The sequence below is a fragment of the Oryctolagus cuniculus genome, chromosome 11 (genome assembly GCF_051225735.1).
Source record: "Oryctolagus cuniculus isolate XC-2025 breed Fujian yellow rabbit chromosome 11, ASM5122573v1, whole genome shotgun sequence".
In the NCBI taxonomy this organism is placed as follows: domain Eukaryota; kingdom Metazoa; phylum Chordata; class Mammalia; order Lagomorpha; family Leporidae; genus Oryctolagus; species Oryctolagus cuniculus.
Window position 1 is genome coordinate 48,185,988 of NC_142877.1, and position 22,434 is coordinate 48,208,421.

At 41.3% G+C, this 22,434-nt stretch overlaps 2 long non-coding RNA genes across 2 annotated transcripts in view; one reads left to right on the top strand and one right to left on the bottom strand.

Moving 5' to 3' along the window:
- The window catches only part of LOC149123446 (uncharacterized), a 231,943-nt gene that overhangs the window by 170,005 nt on the left and 39,504 nt on the right, over window positions 1-22,434 (bottom strand). The window lies entirely within an intron of this gene.
- LOC149123449 (uncharacterized) overlaps window positions 1-22,434 on the top strand; it is a 48,054-nt gene that overhangs the window by 5,957 nt on the left and 19,663 nt on the right. Inside the window, exon 2 of the long non-coding RNA XR_016216059.1 lies at window positions 17,865-17,926. This is a non-coding gene — a long non-coding RNA (uncharacterized LOC149123449). The remainder of the gene's footprint in view (window positions 1-17,864; window positions 17,927-22,434) is intronic.

The window sequence follows — 22,434 nt, forward strand, 5'->3', positions numbered from 1 at the left end:
TACCTAAGGTAGTCAGACTTTGCAGAGACACCCTGGTGTGCTACAGGAGAAGCCTCAGGACGTTTTACATCTATGAGGGAAATACAACCTAACCTGAAATCTGTTGGAAATTGCTCAAACTACTGGTGCAAGGTAGTGTACAATTTCTTTCGTTTTAGGTTTTCTTAAAATATTTTTAAGAAATTACTTAAATAATTAAAAAATTAAGTTTAAAAACTTGTATTTGAAAGGCAGAAAGACACACAGAGAAAGATGAAGTAGACCAGATAGACAGACATCTGTATGCTTCCCAAATGCTTCTAACAGCTGGGGCTGGGCCAGGCTGAAGCTGGGAACTTGGAACTCAGTCTGCTCGGTCTTGGTCTCAGATACAGGTGGCAAGGACCCAAGTTCTTGAGCCGTCTTCCATTGCCTCTCAGGGTGTGCATTAACAGGAAGCTGGAATCAGAGGCAGAGCTGGTACTTGGACCCAGGCATTCCAAGTGGTGTCTAAACCACTGAGTCAAATGCTCGTGTCTGAGTTAAAACATTTTTTATTAATATGTAATACTTTACACTTATGGGGTATAGTGCAGTATTTCAATATATATATATGCAGCATAAGCTTATCAAATTAGGCAAGTGGTATTTTCCTTATATTTTCTTTATCTTTGGAGCCTGTCAATTCCTATCTTCCAGTTCTTTAATAGTGTATTATACATTATTGTGAACTATAGCCTGTGCAACACTAGGACTTATTTCTTCTGTGGAACTGTGTTTTAGTACCATTATACAATCCCCCCTTATCCGTCCAACTCCCCTTTCAGCTTCTAGTAATCACTATTCTAAATTCCAATCAACTTTTTAAAACTTTCACATATGAGAGAAAATGTGAGGTACTTGTCTCTCTGTGTCTGGCTTATTTCACTTGACACAGTGGCTTACAGTTCTATTTTTCTGCAAATGTTCTTTTTAATGGTTGAATAATATTCCATTGTGTATATATGCTAGATTTTCTTTACCCATTCATCCATTGAATATCAGAATACCATCCATATTAGAAATTTGAAAGATATGTGGCCAGTGATGTGGCGCAGTGGGTTAAGATCCTGCATGGGAAGCCAGCATCCCATATTAAAGTGCTGGTTCAAGTCCCCTGTGTTCTGCTTTCCATCCAGCTCCTTGCTAATGTGCCTAAGAAGGCAGTGGAAGCTGGGCCAAGTACTTGGGCTACTGCCATCTGTATAGGAGACCCAAATGGAGTTCGGGGCTCCTGGCTTTAGCCTGGACCCAGCCCCAGCTGTTGCAGCCATTTGGGGAGTGAACCAGTGGTTGGAAGATTGATCTCCCTCTTTTCATGGTCTCTGTTTCTCTCTCCCTCTCTGCCTATCACATAAATAGATAAATAAATCTTAAAAAATGAAATTTAAAAGAATTGATCAGAGGGTAAAATCAGCATGAAGTGGTTAGATGTCATTTTAATTTAAAAGAAATATAGAAATATTTTCTATCCTGCTCTGGCTCTGGAGAAATCCAATTTGTAAAATTTCAGGTCTTAGATAATTTTATCAATCCATTTTTTTTTTGGTCTCTTTGACATAGAGCCAGTAAGTCTAAGAGTGTTGGGTATGACAGACTAAGTGTGGACTCTGGTAGTTCTTAAATTAGTCTGGAATATAACTTTGGATAGTGGAAGTAAGGAAAGAAATTTTGCCTGCTTGAATTTTAGTTGTCTTTTTGCCCCTGTTTATGTGCACCATAGGTTTAAAGTCATTGTTCTAATATATGTAATATGTGCCTTTCTTTTTTTTAATTTTTAATTTTTTTTTTTTATTTTTTGACAGGCAGAGTGGACAGTGAGAGAGAGAGACAGAGAGAGAAAGGTCTTCCTTTTGCCGTTGGTTCACCCTCCAATGGCCGCCGTGGCCCGTGCGTTGCGGCCGGTGCACCGCGCTTGATCCGATGGCAGGAGCCAGGTACTTATCCTGGTCTCCCATGGGGTGCAGAGCCCAAGCACTTGGGCCATCTTCCACTGCACTCCCTGGCCACAGCAGAGAGCTGGCCTGGAAAAGGGGCAACAGGGACAGAATCCAGCGCCCCAACCGGGACTAGAATCCGGTGTGCCGGCGCCGCAAGGCAGAGGATTAGCCTAGTGAGCCGTGGCGCTGGCCAGATGTGCCTTTCTAAGACACATTATTAATAGGGCTTATGTTTCATCTTATACAACAAACATTGAAACAGTAAAATTTAAGGAAGAGAGTTTAGCTAGAAGCAGTTGAAATGTTACTTTAATGTATACATCTAGTTATATTTTATTTAGAACTTTCATTAGGGAAGAACTAGTTAAGAAATGAGGCTATGTATTTCATATTTGCCTGTGGTGTAAAATGATCTGACACATAGAGTAACTAAGTTGAACACAAGTATAATTTTATCTGATTTGTTTTTAACTGATAATTTTTATTAACCTGGGAGTTGACTGTTCTTTTGAAAAATCTTGCCTAAGAAAGGTCAATGCTTGACCATCAGAATGCTGGTCCTAAAATAGAGTTCAGAGTGTTTTTCAAGTTAACACAGTTGCCTGTCTTGCTTTGCTTTCATCCTGAAATGATGTTTCCATTTTGGGGATGGGAAGAGCTATGATTATTTATAGACTAGTGTGTTTTAGACAGGTGGTATGTTTACACAGATCAGGAGAATTACCAAGTGTCCCCCAAGACTTTTAATATTAAAGCATTTTTATTTTATCATCAATTTTTATGATTAAATGGATAAAATAACTGGGTGGCTGAATGGAGAGCATTTTCTTTACCTTTATATTTTATCATAGCAGGTGTCCTATATTTTAGGAACTTTCCAGAGTTTTAGGGTTACTGATAACCCACATGGCTTTGTCATTGCAAAATTTTAAAGTTTTTTGTATCTTCTTGAAGAGCATATAAATCATAAACATCTGCCCTATCCTTTGCTCTCCTAGTTTTAGCTATTTTATAGTTTTTTAAGTAGTCTAAACCTGTAGAAATTTAGAGCATTCATACATTATTGAAAACTTTCAATATTATACTCTATAATTCCAGAATTATAATAAAGTAAAAAATCACTTTACTATATAACAAAAACAATACAACTTTAAATATTTCTAAATGTTCTTGAGATTTAATACCATTTTTTACTTTTGATACATTTATACCTTTTATACTATTTTTTAATTTTACAGGGAGAGTTATAGACAGTGAGGGAGAAAGACAGAGAGAAAGGTCTTCCTTCCATTGGTTCACCCACTTAATGCCCACTATGGCTGGTGCTGCGCTGATCCGAAGCCAGGAGCCAGGTGCTTCTTCCTGGTCTCCCATGAGGCTACAGGGGGTCAAGCACTTAGGCCAGAGCAGAGAGCTGGCCTGGAAGAAGAGCAACCGGAACTAGAACCCGGTGCCCATATGGGATGCTAGTGCTGCAGGTGGAGGATTAACCAAGTGAGCCATGGTGCCGGCCCCGCCTTTTTATACATTTGATACTCCAGTTATTATATTAGGGCCATTTTGCTGCAAAAGGCACCAAATCAAATAGCAATAAATGAAATTCTTTCAGTCAGACTAAATATGCTAATTTTCTTTAGTAAAACTTTACTTAAGTAGCCACTTTCACTTTCAGCCTTGCAATAGGAACTATTTTCATTCCTTTTTGGAACCTCTGCCTCTTGAGAACCTGTTCTGATTTGATTGGAGACTAGATGATCTAATATACTCCCATTCATAAAGAGACTGATAGTAAAGTAGTCTCCTCCTTTTTTCTTCCCCTTACAAATCTTTAATTCCCTCAGGAACCTCTACTCTCTCTATCCTGTGTTCATTAAGGACTGGTCATCCAAAGTCATCTTTTTTTTTTTTGAAGATTTGTTTATTTTGAAAGGCAGAGCTACAGAGAGGCAAAGGCAGAGGCAGAAAGAGAGAGAGAGAGAATCTTAATCTGCTGGTTCACTCCCCAAATGGCCACAATGCCTGGAGCTGGGCCAATCCAAAGCCAGGAGCCAGGAGCTTCCTCCAGCAGAGCATCCCACATGAGTGCAAGGACCCAAGGACTAGGGCTATCTTTCACTGATTTCCTAGGCCATAGCAGAAATCTGGATTGGAAGTGGAGCAGCCGGGTCTCGAATCCATACCCACATGGGATGCTGGCACGGGAGGTGGCAGCTTAACCCATTGTGCCATGGTCTGGCCCTTCAAAGTCATGTTAACTTTTATTCTTCATTATGTTATTTATTATACTGAATTAACAACTCATCGTTGGATCTTTCAGATACTTCATTTACCAGGAGAAGCAGTTAGCTTGTCTCTTGAGAGATTTGCCCTTTTCATGATCTTGTGTAACACGACCAGAAACTTTTGTATCTGAATGTTGTATATGACTACTAGTACTCATCAGTCTTTTCTGTTTTGTAAATCCTATTTTACCCTTCTTTCTAAAATCAAAGTGGAAGAGAAGAGGTTCTGTCCTGAGTGTTAATACTTGGTTACAAGAATCATATGTCAAATTATGTAGGTGGAGTTGTCAAAAAAAGTGAAGAAACCATGGTCCTCCTAAGGGGAGAAGTGTCTTATGTGTAATTCAATGACATAATGTTATCAGAGAAAAGAGAACCAAGTGCTGTCAGAGTAAGAAATTGACATTCTGTTTTTAGGTATCTTTGAGAGGAGATCAAAGACTCTCTAGAGTTGCTGACATTTGAGCAAGGCTTGGAAGCACAGCCGTCCATTAGTCACAGTAAGCACAGAACCTTGGGCCCATGATACTTCAAGGGACCTACGAAATATGTTTCTGTTGTAATCTGCTTTAAAACCAGAAAAAATGTGCATGTGTAGTGATGAATATGTGATAATGAATCCAGCCAGCATTCATCTTTGTACTAACACAGTTGTAAAATAAAAATTTTAATCTTTTTAAGTGAAGGATATGGCCTTAGTGGAAGTACTTGGGACTTGCTGAAGTCATGGTGCAGCTTGACTAGAAGGGGAAGGAAAAGATAGTGGCTGTGGGAGGCTAAGATTGGCAAAATCTTGAGCAAGGAATTTATAATTAAATCAGCAACCCGTTTTCGGGAACTTAATTCTGTTCGGTTTCATTCCTCCGTTCTGTGACTAGGGGAAGCGCAGCAGCAGCTGGAGAAGTAGTCCTTAGCCAGGGCTCAGCAGCAGCATGATGTGCTGCTCCTCTAAGAAGGTCCATCAGTGAAGTAGTCACTGTGTTGAGGGCAGTATCTGTGTCACTCTTTCCTCAGTTATCACTTTAATACTAACTTTTCCGGAAACAAATGATAAGTTGTACCCATCTTTAGTGACAGAAACGTGCGAAAGGTGGTGTGGAGAATACATCTTAGTTCCTAAGAAGCACTGCAGTTTTTTGGCTCCACAGGCTTATTGCCATATGTGGGGAGCAACTGGGAGCAACTCGGACTAGACTAAGTTACTGGAATTAAGACTTATTCTATGCATCTGCTCTCCCACAATATGGCGCTGCGAAGGGAAACAGCTTCTACACAGCTGCCTCCAGTTCAACCAATAAACTGTGGGACCTGCTCCTGATTGGAGGAGAGCAGCGTACTCGGCATGTGGGCAGCAGAGTTGGGATTGGTGGAAGAGGACTATAAAGGAGGAGAGAGACGGCATGCACCAGGAACATCTAAGGGGAACATCCGAAGGAACACCTGTGCAGCCCCCGAGAGAGCCGGCCGGCGGTGTGCCGCTCCCCCGCGGAAGTGGGGAATGTGGCAGGGGGAACCGCCCTTCCACGGAGGTGGAAGGGTCGGTAGCCAACCCGGGAAGAACCAGCAGCAAACCCGGGGAGGGCCGAGCAGACAGAAGAACAGCGCAGGGTCCTGTGTCGTTCCTCCACGAAGAGGGGGAGCGACATAATGGTGCCGTGACTCGGATATGAAGCCTAGGCAGGGTTTAGTGTCGTTCCTCCACGAAGAGGGGGAGCGACATATTGGTGCCGTGACTCGGATAGGAAACTTAGGAGGGAAGAAACGGGAAGAAGTGGAAAATATCGGAGAGAGAGACTAGCAAACAGCCTAGGGAAAGCCGGACGAGAAAGGTGCCGGAAGAAGCTATTGAAAGCCTAGGCATAGACTTGGATACGGACTATGGGAAAGAAGTTAGGATTTAAAGTGAAAGCAAGAAGAAACTTAGACTCGGATACGGACTGCAGGTTGAAAGTGAAAGTGAAACCTATAAGAAACTTAGACTTGGATACGGACTGTGGGGAGAGGCCAGGAGAAATGAGGGAGGAATATTGTTGGAAGAAAACTTAGGGAAACATACCAGGTAGAGAAAAATGTTAGGGAGGATGAAGCTGCGAGTGCAGGCCGAGGCGGAGACGGAAGCCATCTTGGAATTCTTCAAGTCAGCCCGGGGAGCAAGAGGCGAAGATCTGGAACCAGAGGCCGAGACTTGGGCCGCCAGGTTGGAATTCGCCAGGTTAGTCCGGGGAACTTGGATTGAATGCTAGTGGCGGAAACGTGAGCTGGGGCTGTGTGACTCGCGGAGGCTGCCGCGCGCAGAGAGAGCGTGCGGGGCACAAGTAGATAGGGAACGCTGGGCTGGTGCGAGGCCGTGGTGCGGGCGCGAAGCCGGGAAGCCGCGCAGATGAGAGAAGCTGGCTGAAGCGGCTCAGAGCCAGGAAGCTGCCGAGAAGCAGCCTCGGGGCGGGCGCTGGGAAGCCGCAGGGATAAGAGAAACAGAAGTTTAGAAGTAAAATGAGAGAAATAGGAATGCTGGTAGATAGAAGTAAAATAGGAGAGATAGGAATGCCCAGAGATAGAGAAATAGAGAAATAGAAAGGCCTCCCCACAACATGGCAATGAGAGAGCTTGGATTCGGTCTGCCTGATTAGTAAGGCGGTAAGCATCAGCAGGCAGCTCGACCAGAGTATGAGCTGCAGGTCACCGAAGACAGGCACGTTATCAACACTAATAGGTCTCCCCACAATACGGCAATGAGAAGGCTTGGATTCGGTCTGCCTGATTAGTAAGGCGATAAGCACCAGTAGGCAGCTCGACTAGAGTATGAGCTGCAGGTCACCGAAGACAGGCACGTTATCAACACCAATAAGTCTCCCCACAAGACGGCAATGAGAGGGCTTGGATTCGGTTTGCCTGATTGCTAGGGCTTGTAAGCACCTGCAGGCAGAGCAGAGCATGCGCTGCAGGGCACCGAACACAGGCACGCATCAGCGTCTAAAAACCTCCTCACAACATGGCGAAGAGAGGACCCGGATTCGGTTTGCCTGATTGATAGGACTTGTAAGAACCTGTGGGCAACTCTAGCAAGCAGAGCAGAGTGTGTGCCGCGGGGCACCGAAGACAGGCGCGTATCAATGCCAAAAATAAAAAGAAAGGGGGATCGGTGGGGAGCAACTGGGAGCAACTCGGACTAGACTAAGTTACTGGAATTAAGACTTATTCTATGCATCTGCTTTCCCACAATATGGTGCTGAGAAGGGAAACAGCTTCTACACAGCTGCCTCCAGTTCAACCAATAAACTGTGGGACCTGCTCCTGATTGGAGGAGAGCAGCGTACTCGGCGTGTGGGTAGCAGAGTTGGGATTGGTGGAAGAGGACTATAAAGGAGGAGAGAGACGGCATGCACCAGGAACATCTAAGGGGAACATCCGAAGGAACACCTGTGCAGCCCCCGAGAGAGCCGGCCGGCGGTGTGCCGCTCCCCCGCGGAAGTGGGGAATGTGGCAAGGGGAACCGCCCTTCCACGGAGGTGGAAGGGTCGGTAGCCAACCTGGGAAGAACCAGCAGCAAACCCAGGGAGGGCTGAGCAGACAGAAGAACAGCGCAGGGTCCTGTGTCGTTCCTCCACGAAGAGGGGGAGCGACATAATGGACGCCAAAAATAAAAAGAAAGGAGGATCTGTGGGGAGCAACTGGGAGCAACTCGGACTGGACTGAGTTACTAGAATTAAGACTTATTCTATGCATCTGCTCTCCCACAATATGGCGCTGGGAGAGGAGGCAACAGCTTCTACCCAGCTGCCTCTCACCAACTTGACAAGCTGCAGGACCTGCTCCTGATTGGAGGAGAGCAGCGTACTCGGTGTGTGGGCAGCCGAGTTAGGATTGGCAGAAGAGGACTATAAAGGAGGAGAGAGACGGCATGCACCAGGAACATCTAGGAGGAACATCTAAGGGGAACACCTGTGCAGCCCCCGAGAGAGCCGGCCGGCGGTGTGCCGCTCCCCCGCGGAAGTGGGGAATGTGGCAGGGGGAACCGCCCTTCCACGGAGGTGGAAGGGACGGCAGCCAACCCGGGAAGAACCAGCAGCAAACCCGGGAAGGGCCGAGCAGACAAAAAAACAGCGCAGGGTCCTGTGTCGTTCCTCCACGAAGAGGGGGAGCGACATAATGGTGCCGTGACTCGGATATGAAGCCTAGGCAGGGTTTAGTGTCGTTCCTCCACGAAGAGGGGGAGCGACACCATAAAGCTCAAATCTTAGCAGACACGGAATGTACCTCCTTGGTGAAACAAGAAATGAACATTTCAGATCCTGGCTTTATTCACCGATATTAACTTGCAGAGTCTGCAGGTGGTGCTTGGTGAAGATCCCTGAAGGGTGGCTTTTCCATTGAGGCATAAACTAGAAACACTGGGATGAGGCATCACTCGAGTGCTTTATTTCTCACAGGATATTGTGTGAGGCATCTGGGTGTTTCTTGTTAAATATCTTACCACATTAACTAATAAGCCATACTCAGGACTTATTGAATAAGAGTTTTAGTTGATGTAGTCTGGTCTGGAAAATCCATTTTAAACATTATTTTTGAAGGTTCAGAAGTTTGGAAACCAGTAAGTTAAGTGTGATTTTTTTGTGTGTGAATCTGACTAGGCTTCCTGGTGAAAGGCATTGAGAGAGTACAGGGATAGCAAATGAGTGATAATTTTTTTGGAGGTAAAACACTAACACCCTAGCTCCATGACCTGACTAGAAATGCCCACTTCTGTCTATTAATCCTCTACTACTCTGCTGCACTGTACTGAATCGTTATTTATCCCTGGACATTTGCTGTGGGTCCCTCAGCTAAATGATGAGCTTCTAGGACAAACATGTCTTTGCATTCTATTGCAAAAGACTACACATAGTAACTGCTTAATTGTTTTTATCAAATACGCTCATTGGGCTTAATTGGATATTGTATCTTTCATTTAGCACTTTTGTTATAAATTAATCTGCATTTCCCTGCATCTCTTAATTTGAGAGGGGATATTGCAAGGTAGCTACAAATGTAGGCTTCCATGTCAGAAACACAGAATTGAAATTCTGGTTCTGCCATTTCATTGCTAAATTGCTGTGGGCAAGTTTTGTATTCTCTGAGTCTTAGAACTCTCATTATGAAATGGTCCTGATACTGTAGGACTTACTTCAGAATATTAAAATGCAAATTGAATGAAATATGTTTGAAATTTTTAACATAATGCTTAGAATATTCAGCAAACCAGTGCTTCCTGAAATGTTGTCCAGTGACTCCCCACTCCCTTGGGGTTCCTGAGACCCTTTTAGGGGACACAGGAACTCAATACTATTTTTTTTCATTTTTTTAACTTTTATTTAATGAATATAAATTTCCAAAGTACAGCTTATGGATTACAATGGCTTCCCCCCCATAACGTCCCTCCCACCCGCAACCCTCCCCTTTCCCACTCCCTCTCCCCTTCCATTCACATGAGGATTCATTTTTGATTTTCTTTATATACAGAAGATCAGTTTAGCATACATTAAGTAAAGATTTCAACAGGTTGCTCCCACACAGAAGCATAAAATGAAAAATAATAGATGATTTTTTAAATGATGATGAAATCAGATCAGATCTATTGTCATGTTTAATCACAGTATCCCAGTGAGAGTCAAGTTGGGAATTGATAATTTCTTCTTCTTTTTTTTTTTTTTTTTTTTTACAGAAGATCAGTTTAGTATACATTAAGTAAAGATTTCAACAGTTTGCACCCCCATAGAAACACAAAGTGAAATATACTGTTTGAGTACTCGTTATAGCATTAAGTCTCAATGTACAGCACATTAAGGACAGAGATCCTACATGAGGAGTAAGTGCACAGTGACTCCTGTTGTTGACTTTACAAATTGACACTCCTGTCTATGGCATCAGTAATCTCCCCATGCACCAGTCATGAGTTTCCAAGGCTATGGAAACCCTCTGAGTTCTCTGACTCTTATCTTGTTTAGACAAGGTCATATTCAAAGTGGAGGTTCTCTCCTCCCTTCAGAGAAAGGTACCTCCTTCTTTGAAGACCTGTTCTTTCCACTGGGATCTCACTCACAGAGATCTTTCATTTAAGTTGTGTTTTTTTTTTTTTTTAACAGAGTGTCTTGGCTTTCCATGCCTGAAATACTCTCATGGGCTTTTCAGCCAGATTGGAATGGCTTTAGGGCTGATTCTGAGGCCAGAGTGCTGTTTAGGAGATCCGCCATTCTATGAGTCTGCTGAGTATCTCGCTTCCCATGTTGGATCACTCTCCCCTTTATTTATTCTATCGGTTAGTATTAGCAGGTACTAGACTTGTTTATGTGCTCCCTTTGACTCTTAGTCCTTTCATTATGATCAATTGTGAACTGAAATTGATCACTTGGACTAGTGAGATGGCATTGGTACATGCCACCTTGATGGGATTAAATTGGAGTCCCCTGGTATGTTTCTAACTCTACCATTTGGGGCAAGTCAGCTTGAGCATGTCCCAAATTGTACATCTCTTCCCTCTCTTATTCCCACTCTTATGTTTAACAGGGATCACATTTCAGTTAAATGTCAACACTTAAGAATAACTGTGTATTAATTACAGAATTAAACCAGTCATATTAAGTAGAACAGACAAAAAAACTACTAAGAGGGATAATGTATTAAGTTGTTCATTAACAGTCAGGGCTATGCTGATCAAGTCACCATTTCTCATAGTGACCATTTCACTTCAGGAGGTTTCCTTTTTTGTGTTCAGTCAGTTGTCACCGATCAGGTAGAACATATGGTATTTGTTCCTTTGGGACTGTCTTATCGATCCCATGTATTTTTTAGATTTCTTAAGTTTTGTTTTCAGTATGCCATGTAAAATCTGAGTTGTGACCAAACATTTTTACTTTTTACTCTGTGATATCTTTTTTTAATGATCATTTGTATCTTACGTAGTACGTCTAAGTAAGATTTCTAAAAAGGTTGCATGTTTCCTCTTACTTTCCTGCTAGGTAGATAATGTTCTCAGTAGGTGACTTTTTTTAAAAAAAGGATTTTTTATTTATTTGAAAGGCAGAGTTACCAAGAATAAGAGAAAGAGAAAGGGAGAGGAAGACACACACACAGAGAGAGAGAGAGAGAGAGAGAGAGAGAGAGATATCTTCCATCCACTGGTTCACTCCCCAAGCAGCCACAATGGCCAGAGCTGAGCTGACCTAAAACTAGTAGCCAGAAGCTGCTTTTAGGTCTCCCATGTGGGTTCAGGGGCCCAAGTACTTAGCCCATCTCCTGCTGCTTTCCCAGGCACATTAGCAGAGAGCTGAATTGGAAGTGGAGTAGCCAGGACTCAAAACAGAGCTCATATGGGATGCTGGTGCCACGGCAGAGGCTTTACCTGTTATGCCTCAGTGCTGGCTCCAGTAGGTGATTTTTTTTATATTTATTTATTTGAGAGGCAGAACTATAGACAGGGTGGGGGGAGGGAGAGGGGTGTCCTCCATCCACTGGTTCATTCCCCAGATGGTTGCAATGGCCAGAGCTGCACTGATCCAAAGCCAGGAGCTGGAAGCTTTTTCAGGGTCTCCCACATGGGTGCAGGGGCCCATGCACTTGGTCCGTCCTCTGCTGTCTTCCCAGGCCATTAGCAGGGAGCTAGATTGGAAGTGGAGCAGCAGGTACTCTAACCAACGCCCATATGGATTGTGGGCGCCACAGGTGGAAGCCTACACTACTACATCATAGCACCGGCCCCGTAGGTGACTTTTTTTTTATTATTATTATTTTTCAGAGACAGAGAGAGAGAGATTCAGGGGGAATGCTCCCAACCCATTATTTGTTCTCAAAATGCCAACAATGCTGGGAGAGTCAGTTTTTAATATGCTTTTATTGTGTCTCCATTGAATAATGCCTTTTGAAGTGGAGAAATACACTTGATTCAGCAATGCACATCGTCAGACAGAATGGTGTCTGTTCTGCTTAATAGTCCAAGTCCATTTGAAAACTGTCTCATCAAAGAATATCTTTGTAAGTGGTTTTCAACAGAATTGGGTATTACACTATGGCTCTCCAGACATTTAAGCTGTTTAGACATAAGAAAAACGGATTAACGCCAGATTGTATAAAAAAGAAAATTATTAGCTAAATAATTAATTCCATGAAATGACATGTATTCCAAACAAAACAGGCAACATCTGTTAATTCAGTTGGGAAGACAAGATTCAGCTTGATCCTTCAAATTTTTAAGTATTGTTCAGAATTTTTATTTCACGCATGTTTCAAGTACATTTAGTAATTCATAAGTGTCTTGTGCCAGAACCTGAAGTGCAGTTATGCATCTGTTAACAAAGGGGTATATTCTGAGAAATGTATTGTTCTGTGAGCAGCATAGAGGGTGTTCACACAAACCTAGAAGGCATCAATTGATATGGCCTGTTGATGTGATCAAGGGATGGGATGAATACAAGCCAAATGAGGCTGCTGCTGGTGTTAACGTGGCATTCTGTTTTTTTTTTGTAAAGTTTTGTAAAGTTTTTTTTTAAACAAGTAGGAGTACACATTAAAATAATGATTAAACGGTTAGTATGGTGACTATATAAACTATCAACATAGTTGATTGTTATTCACTATACATATTTTGTAATTGCATGTGCTGTACTTTCATACAACTAGCAGTGGAGTGGTTTTGTTTACTCCAGTATCACCACACAAGCACATGGCTATACTATCACTAGATTTATAGGGATTGTTTAACTGCATTACAGTTTTATGGGACTATCATTATATTTGTGGTCCATTGATGACCAAGTCATCATTATATAGTACGTGATTGCATTTTATACATTGATTTGATGCAGAAAGTTGAAATGTGTCATTGTCTTAACTGGAACTGTACAGTATAATGATAATTAATGTTCTTAATAACAATGAGGTATTGCACTTTTAAAAATAGACTTGTAACTAAGTAAGGAATAGATTATGTTTAAAATAGTGTCATTATTTCTTCTACTATAGTCTAATGATTTGAAAATTTGTAATCCATGTATATGTATGTGCTGATGTTTAATTCCCAAGTGCTTTGAGAATTTGCTCTTTGTTTTTAAAAATTGATTTCTAATTCATTTCTGGTTTAGGGAAAGAAACCTTGTTCAATTTAATTCTGTTCAGTTCTGTGAGGCTTGTTTCAGTGTCTCCAGTTGTGGTTTATCTTGGTAAATATTCCCTGTGCATAAAAGTATATTTTAGTGTTGTTTAAATGTTAATGAAGTTTACTTGGTTGATGTTGGCACTGAGTTTGTCTGTGTTCCTTCCTTTTTTATGATTTATTTATTTATTTGAAAGGCAGACTTACAAAGAAAGAGATGGAGAGGCAGAGAGAGAGAGGTCTCCCATCCATTGGTTCACTCCCCAGATGGCCGCAACAGCTGGAGCTGTGCTGATCTGAAGCCAGGAGCCAGGAGCTCCTTCCAGGTCTCCCTCCCATGTGAGTGCAGGAGCCCAAGGCATTGGGCCATCTTCTACTGCTTTCCCAGGGCACAACAGAAAGCTGGATCAGAAGTAGAGCAGCCGAGTCTTGAACCTGCGCCCGTATTGGATGCCGGCACTGCAGGCGGTGGCTTTACCCGCTACGCCACAGCGCCGGCCCCCTTTATTCCTTCTGATTTTCGGATTATTTTGTCAGTGACTGGAAGAGAAATGTTGAAGTCTCTGGGTATAATTACCAATTTGACTATTTCTCCTGTTAGTTCTGTCTGTTTTTTATTCATGTATTTTGAACCTCAATTATTAGGTGCATACACATTTAGGAGTACAAGAGTACTTTGGTAAGCTCATGGAAAAGTGAAATTACAGATACTTATTTTAGTGCAAAAATGTTTTGAAATCCATGCATAATTTTTTCATAATATGAATTTTTTTTCAGCTTTTGGCGATGCTTGCATGCATGGATTTCAAAATGTATGTACCAAAATAAACCTATCTTTTATGTGATTTCTTGATTAATTGCCATTTTTATTATGTGATGCCTGCTTTTATTCCAGATAATTTTGCTTGCTGTGAAAACTACTTTGATGTTAATATAACAATTTCATCTTCCCTGCCCTTACACTTATAAAAAAATTATTTGAAAGGCAGAGTTACAGAGGAAGAGACAGAGAGAGCACGAGCTTCCATTGCTGGCTCACTCCCCAAATGGCCACAATGGCTGGGGCTGGGCCGATCTGAAGCCAGGAGCTGGGAGCTTCTTCCAGGTCTCTCACGAGTGCAGAGACCCACAGAGCTGGGCCACCTTCTGCTGCTTTGCTAGGCACATTAACAGGGAGATGGATTGGAAGTGGAACAGCTGGGACTAGAATCGGTGCCCATATGGGATGCTGGAGCTGTAGACCATGGCTTAATCTGCTGTGCCACAGTTCTGACCCCTCAAAATTTATTTATTTATTTGAAATGCAGAGTTATATATAGAGAGAGACAGAGAGAGGAAATTTTCTTTTTTTCTTTTTTCTTTTTCCTTTTGATAGGCAGAGTGGACAGTGAGAGAGAGAGACAGAGAAAGGTCTTCCTTTTCTGTTGGTTCACTCCCCAGTGGCTGCTGCAGCAGGCGCGCAGCGGCCAGTGCACTGCACTGATCCGAAGCCAGGAGCCAGGTGCTTCCCCTGGTCTCTCATGTGGGTGCAGGGCCCAAGGACTTGGGCCATCCTCACTGCACTCCCGGGCCACAGCAGAGAGCTGGACTGGAAGAGGAGCAACCGGGACAGAATCCAGTTCCCCAATCAGGACTAGAACCTGGGGTGCCGGCACTGTAGGCAGAGGATTACCCTATTGAGCCACGGTGCCAGCAAGAGAGAGATTTTTCATCTGCTAGTTCACTCCCTGAATGACTGCATCATCCAGGGCTTTTATAAATTTTACATTTCCCTGATCATATATCATTCAGACATGCGTATGAACTCTTACCTAAAATTTAATAAAAAAAAAATACTGAACATGAAAAGAGCCCATTAATATGCTAGGAATTCAAGTACTAATAAATAGTTGTGTATTAAGGAGAGATCTTTACATAAGTAGTATTTTTTTTCTAGAAATTGTATGACAAAGAAGCCCAGGGTTCTTAAGTTTCAGTGGCCCACTGACCACCTCTTCTAAAGCCATTCTCCTTGCACTTGATATGCTATCATATTACCTAGTTTCATTTCCTGTAGAGCCCTTATTATTTTAAAAGTCCTAATTTATTTAATTGCTTCCTTATCCTCTCTATGAAATGTAAGTTGCCTAAAAGCAGGATCCCAGTATGTCCTATGCTACATAAATGACCACCTGCAGAAAGTTAGTATACTTTGTTAGTTTTTTCCCTTGTGCCCATCTATTTGTTGTATTCCTGTGGATTAGGGCGTATTAGAATCCATTATACTATCCTCTCTAGTTTTGTTTATGAGTGGAATTTTCCACAATAAAAAGTTTTCTATCAAGGATGAGCAAATTTATATTATAAAAAGATATTTAAGTCAAGATGACATGAAACTCAATTTGTCCTGTAATCTGTTCCTTTTCTTATATTTTAAAATAACTGTAAAAAATGGGCTTCCTTTCCCCCAGGTAATTCAGTTCGAAACGCCAGCATGGGGTTTTAGAGCCTGAATGAGATAAGGATAGCATTTGCTTGGGTAGTGGTGGATCACTGGAGCCATAGATATTAGTTACAGGGAGAGGATTGATCAAATAAGTAAATCTGTTGAAGTTATGGGAGCCAGGTTTCTAACTTTTAAAGTAGGAGAAAACTAGAATTAACCCTAGGTTGAAATGGAGATGCTACTATAAACTCTTGAAACTCTTGATTTATAGCATATACAGACATGCATGTGTGTGTTTCTCCAGCTCTATCCATGGAAACAGCCTGGAAATCTGCACTCCAATAATAATGAACACATTGTGTGCAAGATACAGTTTTTTAAATATACTAAGTTCTGCTGTAACACTTGTTTTGCAAACAAGAAACATGGGAATACAGTGTGAAACAATATTTTGTGTTTATGTATGCATTATTTCTATGACAAACACTAGGTGAACTAAAACTACTGTACATAGCTGAATCAAGCTGTGTAAGAATACACAAAATGCTTACATGCATACACCTTACACATCTACAGCTACCTTAATATTTTGCTTATGTTGTGTGCCACACCCATTCACATCTGGTGTTAAGTTTCTCTAATTTGATATAACTAGCCCTCTTGACTGCTTCACCACAATTTACAAACTACAACCAATTTTTTTTTTGACAGGCAGAGTTAGACAGTGAGAGAGAGAGAGACAGAAAGGTCTTCCTTCCGTTGTTCACCCCCTAAACAGCCGCTACAGCTAGCACACTGCACTGATCCGAAGTCAGGAGCCAGGTGCTTCCTCCTGGTCCCCTGTGTGGATGCAGGGCCCAAGCACTTGGGCCATCCTCCACTGCCTTCCGGGGCCACAGCAGAGAGCTGGACTGGAAGAGGAGCAACAGGGATGGAATCCGGTGCCCCAACCAGGACTAGAACCTGGGATGCCGGCACCACAGGCGGAGGATTAGCCTAGTGAGCGGCAGCACCAGCCCAAAGTACAACCATTCTGAAACCCATTTGAACAGGAAATGTTTTTTTCAAGGTAAGTACTATGTTTATTATAATATTTTTGTATTTTTAAACTTCTAATACGTATAAAACTATGATAACATATTTTCTTAGATTCTTACCTATATTTTAATGTGCCCTGATGAAGGTTTTGAGTTTTGTGCCCCACCCCCACTTTCCTCCAAACCTTGTTGATTTATTGAATGACTGTGCATTGCACAGTGATTTTTAGGAACATGTATTCACTCAAACATCACCTTGGAGAACAGACCGCATCTCTCTTCACTAAAACAAATCAGAGCCCCTTGGAGAAGTGACTGATTCCAGGGCTAGAAGTGGCAGAGTATAAGATGACCCTGGAATATTTTGTGCTGGGAAATGAGGAAATGCTAGAAGCATTATGGGAACATGTCAGAAGTGACACAAAAGCAAGCTTGAAGAGGCTTCCATTGAACACATGTGGGATATTTTAAGCCTCTCTAAGTCCATACTTTTATAATTTTTTGAAAACATTTATTTATCTTAGTGGCAAAGAAAGGAAAGACAGAGATCTTTCATCCACTGGTTCACTCCGCAAATGGCTGCAGGAGATGGGGGTTGGCCACACTGAAGCCAGGAGTCAGGAACTCCACCAGTGCTCTTAAGTTGGTGGGAGGGGCCCAAGCACTTGGACCATCTTCTGCTGCTTTCCCCGAAGCAGAACAGGCAGAACTTGAACCAGCAGTCAGACATGGGATGCCAGCATCACAAGTGGCTACTTAACTCACTGTGCCACAAAGCCGGTTCTGTACTGATATAAATTTAAAAATAGGTATACTCAAATTTTTTTCTTTGGAATAACACATTTTCCTTATTTTTTTTATTATCTGTGACGCAGAGAGAGACACACACACATATACAGCACCCAGCTGCTGGCATACTCCTCAAATGCCTGGAACAGCTCGGAGTAGGCCATACTGAAGCTGTGAGCCAGGAACTTAAACCAGGTCCCTCATGTGGCTGGCAGGGAGCTAAAATTGAAGTCATTGTGTTCTGCCTTCCAGGTTCTGCAGAAGCAGGAAAATGGAATTGGGATCAGAGCTGAGACTGGAACTCAGGCACTCTGGTAATGAGATGCAAGCATCCAAGTGGGGTTTAACCTCTAGAGCAAACACCTTTTCCTCCATGAATTTTGGAAAGCCCTCTCATATGTCTGACATAAATGTATTTTTTGCCTTTCTTTCCAGAAGATTTGGTCATTTGGTTGATGATAATATTTGTTTTAGATTAATTCCATAATTTTTACAAAATGTTTTTACATTCATCAATTCATTGAGAACACTGAGAAATAGTTATTGTAAATAGCTATTTCAGTTCAAGACCTGGGCTCTGGTCAAACTCTGCCTAGGATAAATTTCCTAACTTTTTTCAGGCTTCTTTCTCCATCTTTAAACTTTGGATGAAAATATTACCTGCCCTATGGTTATTGGTGTTAAGTGAGATAATTCACACATCTTGCCTTAGAATATGGTAAACAGTCTTTAATATTACTAGCTATAATTTGATTCTTTTAGTTTCTTGTTAGCTCACCAAGGCATATACTATTACTTTCCTTTTTTTTAGTTTGAAACTGAAACTCAGAGAAATTCAAGTGACTTATTCTAGCTCATATAACTATTAAGTGTTAGAGTTGTGGCTCAGTCACCATTGTGATTGTGCTGTTTGATTATTCTAGGTCCAGGTCCAGTGTACAGTTTTCATTTAAGAATATTTTAAATCAGTAAGAGGAAAGAATAGGAAATTAAATAAATTCTTCAGAAACTATGAATAAATCATCACTTTGGGCAATATGTTATGCATCTTAGAATTAATTATATGACTTCTTGAATGCTAGCATTGTCTGAAGAGTTCCTTCTAAAATTGCAAGTATGCTCATACCCTTTGACTGTAAACATTCTAATAATCAGGTATGAGCAAAAAATGCATAGGTACAATGTTTAACATTGTCTAAAGTAAAGTAGCCCCTAAAAATCTAAATTCTAGATAATATGACATAAATTCTAGAATGTTCAGAAGAAAGGATATTCTGAAGCCATTAAAATTGTTGTTTTAAAGGACATAATAACAGGAGAAATACTCCAAGTATAATATTATGCAAAGTGATGTAAACCACATACAGAACTTATTATCACAATTTTATATAGCATGTACTCATACAAGTATATTAATAGAAAAAAAAAACTATGCCACAATAGTGGCTGAGGTTTCTGTGTTAGGAGTTCTGATAGTTTTTTTTTAACTTTTATTTAATGAATATAAATTTCCAAAGTACGATTTATGCATTAAAATGGCTTCCCCCACATACTGTCCCTCCCACCCACTACCCTCCCCTTTCCCACTCCCTCTCCCCTTCCATTCACATCAAGATTCATTTTCGATTATCTTAATATACAGAAGATCAGCTTAGTATACCTTAAGTAAGGATTTCAACAGTTTACACTCACACACAGAAACATAAAGTGAAAAATAATAGATGATTTTTTTTAAATGATGATAAAATCAGATCAGACCTATTGTCATGTTTAATCCCAGTGAGAGTCAAGTTGGGAGTTGCTAATTTTTTTTTTTTTACAGAGGATCAGTTTAGTATACATTAAGTAAAGATTTCAACAGTTTGCACCCCCATAGAAACACAAAGTGAAATATATTGTTTGAGTACTCGTTATAGCATTAAATCTCAATGTACAGCACATTAAGGACAGAGATCCTACATGAGGAGTAAGTGCACAGTGACTCCTGTTGTTGACTTTACCAATTGACACTCCTGTCTATGGCATCAGTAGTCTCCCTATGCTCCAGTCATGAGTTTCCAAGGCTATGGAAGCCCTCTGAGTTCTCCGACTCTTAACTTGTTTAGACAAGGTCATAGTCAAAGTGGAGGTTCTCTCCTCCCTTCAGAGAAAGGTACCTCCTTCTTTGAAGACCTGTTCTTTCCACTGGGATCTCACTTGCAGAGATCTTTTGCCAGAGTGTCTTGGCTTTCCATGCCTGAAATACTCTCATGGGCTTTTCAGCGAGATCCAAATGCCTTTAGGGCTGATTCTGAGGCCAGAGTGCTATTTAGGACATCTGCCATTCTATGAGTCTGCTGAGTATCTCACTTCCCATGTTGGATCACTCTCCCCTTTATTTATTCTATCGGTTAGTATTAGCAGGGACTAGACTTGTTTATGTGCTCCCTTTGACTCTTAGTCCTTTCATTATGATCAATTGTGAACTGAAATTGATCACTTGGACTAGTGAGATGGCATTGGTACATGCCACCTTGATGGGATTGAATTGGAGTCCCCTGGTATGTTTCTAACTCTACCATTTGGGGCAAGTCAGCTTGAGCATGTCCCAAATTATACTTCTCTTCCCTCTCTTATTCCCACTCTTATGTTTAACAGGGAAAACATTTCAGTTAATTTTTAACACTTAAGAATAACTGTGTATTAATTACAGAATTAAACCAGTCATATTAAGTAGAACAGACAAAAAAACTGCTAAGAGGCATAATGTATTAAGTTGTTCATTAACAGTCAGGGCTATGCTGATCAAGTCACCATTTCCCATAGTGTCCATTTCACTTCAGGAGGTTTCCTTTTTGGTGTTCAGTCAGTTGTCACCGATCAGGTAGAACATATGGTATTTGTCCCTTTGGGACTGGCTTACTTCACTCAGCATGATGTGTTCCAGATTCCTCCATTTTGTTGCAAATGACTGGATTTCGTTGTTTCTTACTGCGGTATAGTATTCTAAAGAGTACATATCCCATAATTTCTTTATCCAGTCTACCGTTGATGGGCATTTAGGTTGGTTCCAGGTCTTAGCTATTGTGAATTGAGCTGCAATAAACATTAGGCTGCAGACAGCTTTTGTGTTTGCCAATTTAAATTCCTTTGGGTAAATTCCAAGGAGTGGGATGGCTGGGTTGAACGGTAGGGTTATCTTCAGGTTTCTGAGGAATCTCCAGACTGACTTCCATAGTGGCTTGACCAGTTTGCATTCCCACCAACAGTGGGTTAGTGTCCCTTTTCCCCCACATCCTCGCCAGCATCTGTTGTTTGTAGATTTCTGAATGTGAGCCATTCTAAACGGGGTCAAGTGAAACCTCATTGTGGTTTTGATTTGCATTTCCCTGATTGCTAATGACCTTGAACATTTTTTCATGTGCCTGTTGGCCATTTGGATTTCCTCTTTTGAAAAATGTCTATTGAGGTCCTTGGCCCATCTCTTAAGTGGGTTGTTGGTTTTGTTTTTGTGGAGTTTCTTGATCTCTTTGTAGATTCTGGTTATTAACCCTTTATCTGTTGCATAGTTTGCAAATATTTTTTCCCATTCTGTCGGTTGTCTCTTCACTCTCCTGACTGTTTCTTTTGCAGTACAGAAACTTCTCAATTTGATGCAATCCCAATAGTTAATTTTGGCTTTGAGTGCCTGTGCCTCCCGGGTCTTTTCCAGAAATTCTTTGCCTGTGCCAATATCTTGAAGGGTTTCTCCAATGTTCTCTAGTAACTTGATGGTGTCAGGTCGTAGATTTAGGTCTTTAATCCATGTTGAGTGTTTTTCTGTGTAAGGCGTAAGGTAGGGGTCTTGCTTCATGCTTCTGCACGTGGAAATCCAGTTTTCCCAGCACCATTTATTGAATAGACTGTCCTTGCTCCAGGAATTGGTTTTAGATCCTTGATCAAATATAAGTTGGCTGTAGATGTTTGGGTTGATTTCTGGTGTTTCAATTCTGTTCCATTGGTCTATCCATCTGTTTCTGTACCAGTACCATGCTGTTTTGATTACAACTGCCCTGTAGTATGTCCTGAAATCTGGTATTGTGATGCCTCCGGCTTTGTTTTTGTTGTACAAGATTGCTTTAGCTATTCGAGGTCTCTTGTGCCTCCATATAAATTTCAGCACCAATTTTTCCAGATCTGAGAAGAAGGTCTTCGGTATCTTGATTGGTATTGCATTGAATTTATAAGTTGCTTTTGGGAGAATGGACATTTTGATGATATTGATTCTTCCAATCCATGAGCATGGAAGATTTTTCCATTTCTTGGTATCCTCTTCTATTTCTTTCTTTAAGGTTTTGTAATTTTCATCATAGAGATCTTTAACGTCCTTTGTTAAGTTTATTCCAAGGTATCTGATTGTTTTTTGTAGCTATTGTGAATGGGATTGATCTTAGAAGTTCTTCCTCAGCCATGGCATTGTCTGTGTATACAAAGGCTATTGATTTTTGTGCATTGATTTTATATCCTGCCACTTTGCCAAACTCTTCTATGAGTTCCAATAGTCTCTTAGTAGAGTTCTTTGGGTCCCCTAAATAAAGAATCATATCATCTGCAAAGAGGGATAGTTTGACTTTTTCCTTCTTGATTTTTATTCCTTTGATTTCTTTTTCTTGTCTGATGGCTCTGGCTAAAACTTCCAGAACTATGTTAAATAGCAGTGGTGAGAGTGGGCATCCCTGCCTGGTGCCAGATTTCAGTGGAAATGCTTCCAACTTTTCCCCATTCAATAGGATGTTGGCTGTGGGTTTTTCATAGATTGCTTTGATTGTATTGAGGAATGTTCCTTCCAAACCCAGTTTGCTTA